The sequence below is a fragment of the Ostrea edulis genome, chromosome 1 (genome assembly GCF_947568905.1).
Source record: "Ostrea edulis chromosome 1, xbOstEdul1.1, whole genome shotgun sequence".
In the NCBI taxonomy this organism is placed as follows: Eukaryota; Metazoa; Mollusca; class Bivalvia; order Ostreida; family Ostreidae; genus Ostrea; species Ostrea edulis.
Window position 1 is genome coordinate 11,752,865 of NC_079164.1, and position 14,064 is coordinate 11,766,928.

The following is a 14,064-nucleotide window of genomic DNA, read 5'->3' on the forward strand; positions in this document are numbered from 1 at the left end:
GTACTTTATTGAATCTGGTACCTGTTAGAGGGAGGCTGCTTTATAAGTTGGTACCTGTTAGAGGGAGGGTGCTTTATAAGTTGGTGCCTGTTAGAGGTAGTGTACTTTATAATCTGGTACCTGTTAGAGGGAGAGTGCCTTATAAGTTGGTACCTGTTAGAGGGAGGGTGCTTTATAATCTGGTATCTGTTAGAGGGAAGATGCTTTATGATTTGATGATAAAGCATTTTATCTCAAAGAGGTACCAAGTTATACAGCACCCTAACTCTAACAGGAAGCAGTGTATGCTAGGACTAAAATAATTATAGCTTCTCCCAAAGTAGAACTTCTATTGTGCTTATCAAAAACAATCGTTGTCAATAGTACAGTGTACTTGGGATCAGCTGGACTTGTTACACTACAGAAATCATGGAACACACTGTTTCCATGTTGTACCTGTTTGGTTGTGAATCCCAGATGATGTTCAACAACTTGTTCAACACCTTGTTTGAAATGAAAAGACTTGTAAAGTTTACAAATTTATTATAGCACAAGTCAATATTGTTTTAGAGTAGCTGATAACAAGTAATAAGTTTTCCAATAAAAATAAATGAGTACAAGCAGAAAAGGTTACATAGGGTGTTTTTCTGGTGCCATTTCTAGAATAAAGTGCAACGTCACGGCACATGATACGCCCGTCACATATTGTTAACAGTATAGATTGTACCCATTAAAACATTTTTTTTTATATCACCTTAATTAAAAGTCACAGTGACCTTAAAGTAGGATGCGACACACCTTCTACCTAAGATGCATTAGTTGACCAATTTTGGTGATTCTAGGTCTAATAGTTTTCAAGTTATGAGCCGGACAAGTTTTTGCCATATATGGCCATATCTTCTTAATGAAAAGTCACAGTGACCTGGTTTTAATGTGCGACACACCTTCTACCCAAGATGTATCTACAGACAAAGTTTGATGATTCTAGGCCTTGTAGTATTTAAGTTACGGGTCGGACACGAAAAAGCTAACAGACGGATGGACAGACGGATATCTTCTTAATGAAAAGTCACAGTGACCTGGTTTTAATGTGCGACACACCTTCTACCCAAGATGTATCTACAGACAAAGTGTGATGATTCTAGGCCTTGTAGTATTTAAGTTACGGGTCGGACACGAAAAAGCTAACAGACGGACGGACATGAACGCCATACCATAATATGGAACGTCTTAAGACGGGCGTATAAAAAGGCTTTAAATAGTATCAGCCATCATCAGGCTGTCACATACTTTCTTTCCATGAATAAAAGCTCCTAAACTTAAAAGTGACAGGAGGCCGGTAGATAGACAACTAGAGCTCTGCGGAAAATATTTCCCCAAAATTGACCATGATCAACAATCTGTAAATATTCTAAAACACCAAAGAAGTTATTTACAAAGACCCTAGCTTCAAAACTGTGAGATGAGTTAAAAGGTCAAGCCGTCATTTATTTAATACATGTATATTTCCTCAAAAACTGACTCGGTTAAACCTGTAATTTTCAACAACAAAAAAATTAAACATAAATCAAAATCATAACCACATACACATTTTCCATACCCATACAAATACTCTGCAGAATAAGGTTCTCAGTTGAATATTGGGAGAAATTTGACAAATCATGTACTTTCTATGTAATGTTTCCTCAAAATACTCAGTTCAAGAATCTGTAATTTTCTCAAACAAGGTTTTCCTATTAAGTGAACCTACAACCTTGACCTTAAAAAACAATAAGCATCTTCCTTTTATGGTGATCAAATGTACCAAGTTGTAAGATTCTGGAGCTTACGGTTCAGTCTGTATCCCATCTTACAAGGTCCGGACAGACAACAACATACCATAATATGTCCAGTCTCTGACGGGCAAGTACCATAATAAGAAAATCTAAAGTTATGACCCTAACAAGCTTTCACAAACTATAAAACATGAGGTGTTTGTAAAACATATAAGCCCCCATGGTGCAAAATTGAAAAGGGTTATACACATGCATAATTTGATTGATAGTAGTATCATCAATTCGAAATATTGAGCAAACAATATCTTCCTATGTCAGGAGTGGATTGACCAAGTGACCTAAAAATCAATAGGGGTCATCTACTCCTTATGCTGTACCAGGTTTGGTGTCAATCAAGCAAATAATTCTTAAAACATAAGAGACAATATATTACTATGTCCAGTTTACCCCTTGACTTCTGACCATGTGACCTCAAATCTACTCCTTGAGATGTACCAGTGTACCAAGTTTGATGTCTGTCAAGCAAAGGGTTCTCAAGATATTGAGCAGGCAGTGTCTTCCTATGTCCAGAGTAGATTGACCCTTGACATTTCGACCCGAAAAACAATTGGGGTCCTCTTCTTTTCATAACCAACCCACATATGAAATATGTTACGATCAAGTGAATGGTTCTTAAGATATTAAGCGGACAACATGTGGTCTACCGACCGACCAACAGGTGCAAACCAATATGCCCCTCTTCTTTGAATGGGAGCATAAATATAGTGTTATAACACTAAAAGGCTTCCATACATCTAAAAGTAACATAGGACAAGGCTAACTATAGAAACATTGAGATAGCCTAAACACTTAAACTCTGAAAAAGTAATATCTGATACTACCCTGAACCAAGTAAATTGACTCTGCTAAGGTATTTACATATTATAATGTAAAATCTAAATTGTTCCCTAACTCAATGTTATGTTCATTTCCTACTCTATGTAAAAGATAAGAGGCGAACACGAAATTCATGTGAAAAGTACAAACCTTAGAGTTCTTTAACCTAGCAGAGTGAGTAAATCTGAGTCAGCTCCTTATATAGGGCGGACAAAATCAATGGGATACTAAATATAAATGCTCAATCTGATAACCCAGGATTAAGCCTCTTGGCCAATGAAATTGCAGAAAACAAATTATGTTCAGGAAGACTGGAATAATGGCAGGTATAATGAATTACATAGCACAGTGAAAGGTAAACATGTGAAACATTAAGATATTTCCTTTACAAAATCTTAAATGTAAAGTTTGAAAAGGTTGCATGTATAGTACAATGTATGCCAGTGGATTTGAAAATGACCTGAATCAATGGTCTTTCTATTTGGTACAAAACAGATATAGTTATGATTAATCATTATATCATTGGGTAAAGGCGGCAGTCTGCTTCCCTTAAGGATGTATTCTAAACAGTGGATGCAATCAAAATCTCTGCCTCCACAAACATAATATCTTTGAAGTATTGGATGTGTGTGTTCATATTCTGTCCAATCCTGTAACATGAAAAACAAGACATAATCTTATTGGCTCATCCTAAATTTAGTATCCTATCAAAGTTTAACTAGTAAATTGCATTCTTCTATTGTGTTATCGAGTATATAAGTTCAAACACAGTATTTATCAAGTTTCTCTGAATAATTAGAATTTATCCTACCATCTCCTACCATCATCTTTTTCCTTTAAATATTGAATATCTTAGACAGAAAATAAAATCATAAAAACTTTATATATCACACAATGCGAAGTCAATATAAAATTACTGGTAAAGAAAGTTCAACTCTTTGACACAAGTATGATGGAAAATTAAAGATAACGGTGATAATGTTTCGAGGATTGTTTTCATCTCTCAAACAAAATACATGTAGAATTTCAAATTGAAAATAGAAGCAATGTTGACTATTTGAAATGATCATATGGAATTTGTGCACCACAAAGATGAACTTACATAATGGATTTTAGCCTAAACAGTCCAAATTCTTCCAAAACCAATGCACACAGTTCTAAACTACCCTGGATGAAAAAATGAAAGAAAAAAAGATTTATATATATATATGTCTGTTCTTAATGTTTGAATATCTTCACACAAATAAAAGATATAGGTTAACAAAGAGGCCAATGGGCCACATCGCTCACCTGAGTCACCCTGGTCCAGTTCTAAAGATTTTCCCTATATATTCGCATGTAAAACTTTGGTCTCTATTGTGACCCCATCCTACCCCCAGGGGCCATGATTTGTAACAACAGGCCCATGGGCCACATCGCTCACCTGAGTCACTTTGGCCCATATCTGAAGACTTTCCATATATATTTCCATGTAAAACCTTAGTCCCTATTATGGCCCAAACTACCCTTTGCATACTTGAATCTACACTATGTCAGAAAGCTTTCATGTAAATGTCAATTTCTTTGGCCCAATGGTTCTTGAGAAGAAGATTTTTAAAGCTTTCTCCTATATTTGTATGTAAAACTTTGACCCCCCCCCCCACTTGTGGCCCCATCCTACTCCCCAGGGGCCATGATTTGAACAAACTTGAATCTGCACTACGTCAGGAAGCTTTCAGGTAAATTTCAGCTCTTCTGGCCCAGTGGTTCTTGAGAAGAAGATTTTTAAATGACCCCACCCTATTTTTTCATTTTTATGATTATCTCCCCTTTGAAAGGGACATGGCCCTTCATTTGAACAAACTTGAAAGCCCTTCACCCAAGGATGCTTTTGGCCATGTTTGGTTGAAATTGGCCCAGTGGTTCTGGAGAAGAAGTCGAAAATGTGAAAAGTTTAACAGACAAACGGACAGACAGACAGACGACGGACAAAAAATTATCAGAAAAGCTCACTTGAGCTTTCAGCTCAGGTGAGCTACAAACTTGAATCTGCACTAGGTCAGGAATCTTTAATGATAATTTCAGGTCCTCTGGCCCAGTGCTTCTTGAGAAGATTTTTAAATGACCCCACCCTAATTTTGTGATTATCTCCCCTTTGTGCCAAGTTTTGGTTGAAATTGGCTCAGTGGTTCTGGAGAAGAAGATGAAAATGTGAAAAGTTTATGCCGACGACAGACAACTAACAAATTTTGATCAGAAAAGCACATTTGAGCCTGAGAAAAAAACAAGAGGCCCAGGGGCCTTATAGGTCACCTGAGTATCATGTAACAACCTTCCAATGTTTGAATTAGGTTTGTGTTTAAATATAAGAATTTTACTTTTGGATGGAAGAAACATTGAATAGCTATGTGGTCAGCCCCGCCTTTGCACCAGAACCCCTTACCCAGGGACCATAAATTTCAGTTTTGAAAGAAGCATCCTTGATCATCATTATCATACTATTAGTTTGTCTACTTAATACCCAGCAGCAGAGGAGAAGATTTTCAAAGAAATAAAATGCATTTTCACTATATGATCAATAGGGCCCCACCCTAATACCAGAAACCCTGACCCAGGGGCCATGAATTTCACAATTTTGAAAGAGGCATCCTTGCTCATCATAACCATGCTATTGGTTTGTCTACTTAATACCCAAGGACACAGAAGAAGATTTTCAAAGAAATAATGCATTTTCACTATATGACTTATAGAGCCCCACCCTAGCAACAGAACCCCTGATCTAGGGGCCATGAATTTCACAATTTTTAACAAGAGGTACTGTGAGCAATGCTCACTAAGAATACCCCCCGCTTACCTCAATCTCCCAAAGGGTGTTGGTAATAGGTATAAACTACCTCTTTTCTGAGTGTTGCTACTTCGATGTCCAGTGCGCATGACCTTTGACCTTTTGACCCCAAAATCGATAGGGAACATCTTCATCCCATGGGTAGTCCATATGTATGATATGGTGACTGTAGGTGGAAAGGATAACGCTTTAGAGCCCGGAAACCATATTGCTACTTCAATGTTCAGTGCGCGTGACCTTTGACCTTTTGACCCCAAAATCGATAGGGATCATCTTCATCCCATGGGTAGTCCATATATATGATATGGTGATTGTAGGTGGAAAGGATAACGCTTTAGAGCCCGGAAACCATATTGCTACTTCAATGTCCAGTGCGCTTGACCTTTGACCTTTTGACCCCAAAATCGATAGGGAACATCTTCATCCCATGGGTAGTCCATATATATGATATGGTGACGGTAGGTGGAAAGGATAATGCTTTAGAGCCCGGAAACCATTGCGTCTATAGACGGACGGACGGACAACCCGATTCCAGTATACCCCCCCCCCACAACTTGTTGCATGGGGTACAAAGAGGCATCCTTGCTCATCATTACCATGCTATTAGTTTGTCTACTTAATACCCAGAGACAGAGAAGAAGATTTTCAAAGAATTTCTACACTTTCACTATATGACCAATAGAGCCCCACCCTAACACAAGAAGCCCTGCCCCAGGGGCCATGAATTTCACATTTTTGGTAGAGGGCTCAACGCTCATTATAATTATGCCCACAGTTTGGCTTCTTGATGTCCAGGAGTAAAGACGAAGATTTTTTAAAATTACACTCATTTTGATGGTTTTTGCCCCACCCCTCAGGCCCCAGGGGGCAGGGACCACGAATTTCACAATTTTTGTTCCCCTCCACCCACAGATGCTATATGCCAAAATTGGTTGAAATTGGTTCAGGGGTTTCAGAGAAGAAGCTGAAAATGTTCAAATGTTAACGCACGACGAACGACGACGGACAAAAACAGATAGCAATAGGTCACCTGAATGAATTCAGGTGACCTAAAAATTTAGAACTTACTGGCAAAATCTCGGTGCCCTGTAAATGTGATTTCTTACATCCTTATTGGCGGGGTAAAAGCATCTGTTAAATTCTGAGATGGTGTTCCCTGGTGAAATAGTATCCTTTACAAACAGACGGAAATGTCTTTTTGTTTCATCAACGCTTTGTGTGCCCTCGTGTACAAGTAAATGTATTTTTGATATAATAGTCTCATCTACTGGCTGGCTTAATCCTGGAAACTAAGAAAACATTCTAAATGAATACATGTAATTATATAAGGGGATTTGAAACAAAATGTATGCCTCTCTTGCTGAACTTTGCCAACAGAATTTAAGTTTTACAATTTTCATTTATGTATATATTGAAAGTTTGATGCCTGTGACATTTGGGAATTACTGACATAGCATAATTTTAGGGATTGTAGCATTGGTGAGAAACACTGCACTGCCACCGGTCTCTAATTTATGAATGGGCTTGTAAATTTTTCAGTTAAAGTTTATAATCTGATTGGACTACTTGTCTGGCAATATATACAGGGCTCAAAATTAATGTATGCCTGTCACTCCGTGACTGGTTAAAAGTCTGGCTGACTGACTGACATTTGTTTTAGTCAGTCAGATGAGTTAATTTTCTAAAGCATCATTTTGCAAAATATACTTATGAAAGAAGTAGGTACAGTTTCTAAAGTAATTTGGCCCAAAATATCGATGATTTCACTTGGAGCTCAAACCCTGGCATTCAAATAAGGAATGGATTAGCAAACCCAAAATCTGCTCAGTTTGATCAGCAAAATGATTTGTGTCATATGACGTGAGCTAGAAGTTGGCATAAAATTGCAAAAATGCCATTTTCAATGAAAATATCCACAAATTCAGGTGGTTTTCTTATCAGAAAACATACAGTGCATGCGTCGAGCAAATTCATATTCAAGTATGTTTTTCATCTTAAATTAATACACAATATATATCATTTTTATTTTGCTCGACAAATGCGCACATCTTTTCCTGAGCAATAATCTGTATGACATTTGACAGTTTTCAGGCTTATTTGAAAACAAGATGTGTTTGTGAAACACAAATGCCCCAGATAATGGCCAATTCCAAAGATGGTCAAGGTCACAAGGGCAAATATCTTGGTACCAGTAGAAAGATCTTGTCAAAAGAAATCATCATGTATAATACGAAAGCTCTAATATTTACCATTTAGAAGTTATGACCAATGTAAAAAAAATTAAAAGTAAGTTAAATGTCAAGGTCAAAAGGTTTAATACCAACGGAAAGGTCTTGTCACAAGGAACACTCATGTGAAATATCAAAGCTCTATCACTTATTGTTCAAACGTTATTAGCAAGGTTAAAGTTTTCAAAAAGTAGGTCATACTCCAAGGTCAAGGTCACATGGTAAAAAATGTTGGTACCCACGGAAAGGTCTTGTCACAAGGAATACTCATGTGAAATAACTAAGCTCTATCACTTACTGTTCAAAAGTTATTAGCAAGGTTAAAGTTTCAGACAGAATGACAGAATTACAGAATGACAGACAGGACAAAAACAATATGCCCCCTGATCTTCAATCTCGGGGGCATAAAAAGGCAGGAAATGTCATAATGCTGTCCAATTAGAAATATCATTCTGGTTTTGTTGACATAGTATACCTGGCATATATTTTACTTTCTTAAAACGCTTATTAAGGTTAATTCCAAACACATTTTATTGAGAGAAAATTTTTGGGCCTTTTTATGTATACAATCGTACCTTGTTCTTTACACGTTTGGCATGCTTCGATCTGTAGACCTATCAGACAAATCCGAGTTGTAAATATAAATCCCACATTTAAGTGTTACAATATTGTTTAAGACATATTGAGCTAAATTTCATTTTAATAACATTAATGAAATGTGTTTAAATATTTCTGGAAAACTCTGTTGGACTAGTAAATTTTTCAGCGGACTGGTTGAAATTATACCCCATCAGTCCGGCTGGACTGGTGACATAAAAAGTTAGCTTCAAGCACTGTATATAGGGAGTAAAAGATGCTTCATTTACCTCCCCTACTAGATGCTTTCTGTGATCTGCTGGATCTGGTAAAAACAATGAATCTCCACTTTCTTCTAAATGCTTTCCTTGGCCAACTTCTCTCAGAGGAGCTTTGATATTGTTTTCCTTTTCCAGATAGAGTCCGTTTCTTGAATCTGAAGACAAATATGACACCATTTTAACATGTCTCAGTAGTCCTCATAAATTCCAGTAATTAATTCATCACTAAATGTTTTAACCTCTAATTGAAAATGATTTCATATTTGAGTCTTTGCAGGGGTTTTCCTACCATTTTCAAACTGGGTCCAGAGTCCGTAGAATTGGGAAAATTGACACATAAAATGTTCAAATTGGGAAAGTATGAAAAGTATTAATTACCTTGTGCTTAGATATGCATAAATAAAAGAGAAGAAAAAAATGTTTTCACTCAGCAAAACATGATATATATTCATAGCAAAATCTGTGTCAGAGATCTCATTCCTTTCTGTCTAAAAAAAATTCTAATTATGTCTCCCCTCTTCCAGGGGGAGACATAGTTTTTGTACTTCATCCGTCTTTCTGTCTGTCACAAAATCTTGTGAACACTTCTCCTATATGGCTTATCGGATAGTCTTGAAACTTTGTGCAATGCTTCATTCTCATTTGTAGATGTGCATATTGGTGGGACAGGATGATCCAATTATTTTCCTTAAAGTTATAGTGGATCTAACAGGGGTGGAAGAACAGTGTCATTGTTACATAAGAGTCCAGTAAATGAAAAGACCCAGTCCCTATTGAAAATTCCCTCTAATTAGATAATAGCTAAACTATAAGCTGATTTTCATGGTGTACAAAATGCATACCTTAAACTCTGGATATTTCAAGACAGTCCTCAAGGAAACTATTGTGAGGCAGTCCATCTTCTTGGAAGGCTGTAGTGATTGTCTTTTTTTGTGTGTCTAGCTGAATTCTGCTGAAAGAATTTATTAGTCTCACTATCAACCTTGCCATGCATTAATTTTTTTAAAGACCACACCTGTAATCAAAATCAAAGCATTACTTGTTTCTAAATATATACATCAGTATCATCACCAACAAAGACAGCCTTGTCTTGAAACACAAGCTTAGTATAACATGAAACCAATCATTACAATGACCAATGTTTCAAATTTATTTATATTAACAGTCCTTGACCAGTCGAATTTGATCAATATTTTCATTAGTTTGTCACTATGAAGATACCGTAATTTTCCAACTCAGTCTCAGATAGACATACACGGAGAAAATTTGTGGCTGGATCGGGAATTGAACCCAGGGACCTCTGTGCAAGATTTTACCAGTTGGTGCCGTGACTACTCTTGTCCTGCCAGGGGTGAAATGAATCTTGGGTTGTGTGTCTTCGACGGCAAAGACAAATTAAAGGGAGGAATTTAGTAGTTAGGGCTACACGGACCGTGGATATCGACCTGGATAGCTCAGTGGTTAGAGCACCTGACTAGTAATGCAGGGATCCTAGGTTTGACTCCTGGTCCAGCCAAATATTTTCTCCTCCCCTATACTGCATTCCGTGACATAACTTGCGCAGTGTTAAGTTTATACGTGTATCAAATTAAAAATCTAGGCCCACTGGCCTTCATTGTGGAATGAATAGTAGGATTGTTACATATAATGTCCGAAATTACAAACGTTCACAGAAAATACCAAAGATATGACCGAAATTAAAAATTATTGAAGTCGTCAAAGGAGGGACCAACATTTTTAATGTGAATATGATAGTAGATGTCATGTATTACTGAGATCATTTTAGCTCCTCTCTCGGTAATTTTTGTAATTTTTTTGGTAATTTCTGTAAATGGTACCGTAGTAGGCTAGTTTTGGTCATTCCTGCGCTGCGGAATGACTTCCCAGGCCACGTGCCCTTGCCTTGTGCTTGTTTAGCCTATATAGAATATACTTACCAATCTTGCAAAAATCTTTTGATTCCCGGGCAATACGGTACTAATATCTCATGTTTTATAAATTAATATACCTCGCGGACACTACTAAAGACAGAGATATTTCCGGCACCAACGGTCTCTTCGTAGATATGTTTGGTCTATCGTCCCGCTTTCCCATATTTGATATTTTCTATCTTTTTTTGCGCAAGAGTTAGCCTATTTTAAGTACAACTTAACAGATGAAATACAGGGGCAATTAACTCATTGTATAGGGGCAGGTAACTCGTGGTCGCCGCCCTGCAAGCGGTACCAAATAGCGTTAACCAATTTTGCAGCACTTTTCTGGTTTATAGTCAAGAGCTTAATAGAAACAACTGTAGAAGGGATTTTTGCTAAATATTCCCTCGATATAAACTGACAGTGTTGTAAAGTATTTGGTTGAAGGTTTACTTTCAACTGTTTAAGACTGATTTTATGTACAAACATGTTCTAGATATATTTAGTGGAAGGTAAACTGTGTGAAAAGTTTACTATATGGCATCTTTTTCGAAGAAAAAAACCCTGTGAAATAAATTATTTCCGATTGTATTTATTAGCCTACCTGCACACTGACGACTTTGATATTCCCAATGTGTCGCCGATCACCCTCTGCTGGGTCCCTGAGGCGAGAAACCTCAGGGCCGCAAAAACTTGAACAGTTGCGGGAAGGCTTCTCGATCTTCTGGTTGGCCTACCTAAACTCTCTTCTACTTTATCAACAATTTCCATAATCGATCTCCGATCTAACCTATATCTTGCGATGATGTCCGTATCATCATAAAAATCTAATGGGTTTTTGCGATCGCGGAAAACGCGCTGCCTTCTCAAATTCCTTCTTACTATTTCGTCAACATGCATGAAAGCGGCCATCTTTATCGAATTACGTACTAACGTAAATTTTTAAGTAGCAATGTACGACGCAACGTAAATTGTGACGTTTTCGTGAAACGCCGAAATTCGCCTACGTACTAACTACGTCCCTCTTACGTACTACGTAAGATTTATGATGCTTTTGTGAAACGGTGTCCTGAACGCTAAGCATACTAGTAGGTTTAAATTCATAGTACAACACCTATAGTTTGTAACTTCTCAATATTAGTGACATATTCACGAGTAAATCAATCTGTGAATGCATGGACAGGACACTAATTTGTACTATTTTTCCAAGTAACCTGGGTAGTGTCCAAATGATTTTCAGATAACTGTCTTTTGGTTTTTAGTCCCCTACCGACGAAGTCGAGGGGACTTTAGGTTTGCGCTCTGTCTGTCCGTCAGTCCAGTTTTCCGCACTTTTTTTCTCTGTTCTTGCAGATATTTATTTTATATCTGGCATGTGGCTTTGCAATAACAAGTTACATATCAAGTTCGAACTTCGTCTCGGTCCGTTGATTTTTCATTTAGTTATGGCCCTTGGACTTAGAAAAATAGCATGAATAATCAGTTTTCCGGACTTTTTGGTTGTGCTTGCAGATATTCATTTGATATTTGGTACATTGCTTTGCCATCACAAGTTACAGATCAAGTTTGAATTTCGTCTCGGTCCGTTGATTTTGGACTTATAAAAATAGCATGAATAATCAGTTTTCCGGACTTTGTTTTGGTTGTGCTTGCAGATATTCATTTGATATTGGGTACATTGCTTTGCCATAACAAGTTACAGATCAGGTTTGAATTTCATCTTGGTCCGTTGATTTTCCATTAAGTTATGGCCCTTGGACGTAGAAAAATAGCATGAATTGTTAGTTTACATCCAAGTTTCTTATTTCTGTAGATAAGAATACTACAATCATTAAAACTTCTAGCATAGTAATTCTACAATATAGGTAAATTATTCATGATCATCTACATGTCACAGTTTATTGACTTGGTTAAAGACCTAAACCTAATTATAGATTTGTCTTTTTTCTTGGTCTAGTCTCTACTCGAATATTTGTTGATTTCCAACCATTCCTATCCTGGTTTCCCAATTTTCCCTTTTACCATAACCTATATAATGAACTTTGAATATTGTTGTGGTACAGTGATTTTTGCAACCGGTAGGGGACTATGTATTGCCATGCAATACTCTCAGAATGCTTGTTTCTCTAAATACATGGTCCATCAGATTTTACTAGTAAACAAGTATGAAAAGCATATATCTCCATGCTGGAAACATAAGATAGCATACTTAGTAAAGTATATAGACCTATGAATAATCCCTTTGAAATGAGAGAGCTAAAGGCATCTTACGTCGTGTATACTAGATCTACATTATATACCCTTACCAAAAAATAAGGTTTCTGGTGAAGTACTCCGGCGAATATGCTGTAAACTTAGTGGCAAAGTTACTGCAGATTGTATGCAGCAACCTTACGGTGATTTTTTACCATGCAGATGAAGTTTGCGGTAAACTTGCCGCAAACTCGAGATAGCGAAATATGAACTGGTTTATGGAAAACATCTGGTGAAGTTTTGCGGTTAACCTTTGGCAAACTTCTGATAGCCATATACAGTTTGCGGCGAACCTTTGGCAAACATTGTCGATAGCCTAATATAGTTCTCTGGTAAAACTATGGCCATAAAATACATCTAATACATTAATTAAGAAACACATTAATTATGAACTTGCATCTAGCATACATATCAGTTAATTAAAAGAGGAATGGCTTGCATCTACATGATTTTTGTAAAAATAGAAAATCAATTGATGACAATTTCATTTTTAGCTCTTCTGAGCCGAAGGCTCAAAGAGCTAATGCTATGGCCATTTGTGCGGTGTGCGTAAACTTTTTAGAAAAAGGGCTATAACTCAAGAACCCCTTGGCCAACTTTTTTCAAATTTGTTACAGGGTATCATTGGCCCAAGGGCTTTCATACATACTAAATAGAGGGATGTGACCCTTTAACAAGGGGAGATAATCAGGAAAATACAAACAAAAGTAGTGGTTGCTAAAAAATCTTCTTCTCAAGAACCACTGGGCAGATTCTCACCAAACTTACACATAAGGATGAGGATATGTTGTAGATTAAAAATTATTCAAGGCATTACCCTGGGGCAAAGGGCGTAGTCTCAAGGTCACTTCAAAGTTGACCTAAATTTATATTTCCTTAAATCTTTGATATTTTAGTCATTATAAGGACTAGGATCATCAAATTTTGACAGTTGATGCATCTTAGGACCTTGTGTCAAGTTGTCTCAAAAGTAGGTCACGGTGACCTACTTTTTGAATTTTGCAGGTATTTATTTTAAAATTAATTTTGATGCATATCTTGGACACTTTGAAGCCTATGATCATCAAAACTTGTCAGTTGGTGGATCATGGGACCTTAAAATGCGTCAACTGAAAAATAGGTCACCGTGACCTACTTTCTGAATTTTATGGCTTATCATTTATAGATATATTTTAAGTTGTTATTTCAAATACCGAGAGGTTTAGAATCATCAAATCTTGTAAGTTGATGCATCTTGAGGCCTTGAAACATATTTATAAAAAAAGTAGGTCACAGTGACCTACTTTTTGAATTTTGCAGATATTCAAATTTCACATTTTCAATTTTAGATGCATATTTTGGGCACTGTAAAACCTAGGA

The 14,064-nt window shown here is 36.9% G+C and overlaps 1 long non-coding RNA gene across 3 annotated transcripts; it reads right to left on the bottom strand.

The window, feature by feature from the left end:
- Positions 1-505: 505 nt before the first annotated feature.
- LOC125677851 (uncharacterized) lies at positions 506-10,772 on the bottom strand. 3 transcript variants are annotated; one of them, XR_008799600.1, is made up of 7 exons: positions 10,477-10,772; positions 9,382-9,488; positions 8,549-8,694; positions 8,258-8,296; positions 6,523-6,743; positions 3,733-3,797; positions 506-3,280 (listed from the first exon to the last, which is right to left on the bottom strand). It is a non-coding gene; the product is annotated as an uncharacterized LOC125677851 (long non-coding RNA). The 3 variants fall into 3 exon arrangements; XR_008799599.1 differs by having other exon boundaries at positions 9,382-9,491; XR_008799601.1 differs by lacking the exon at positions 8,258-8,296 and having other exon boundaries at positions 9,382-9,491.
- Between the last annotated feature and the right edge of the window lie 3,292 nt (positions 10,773-14,064).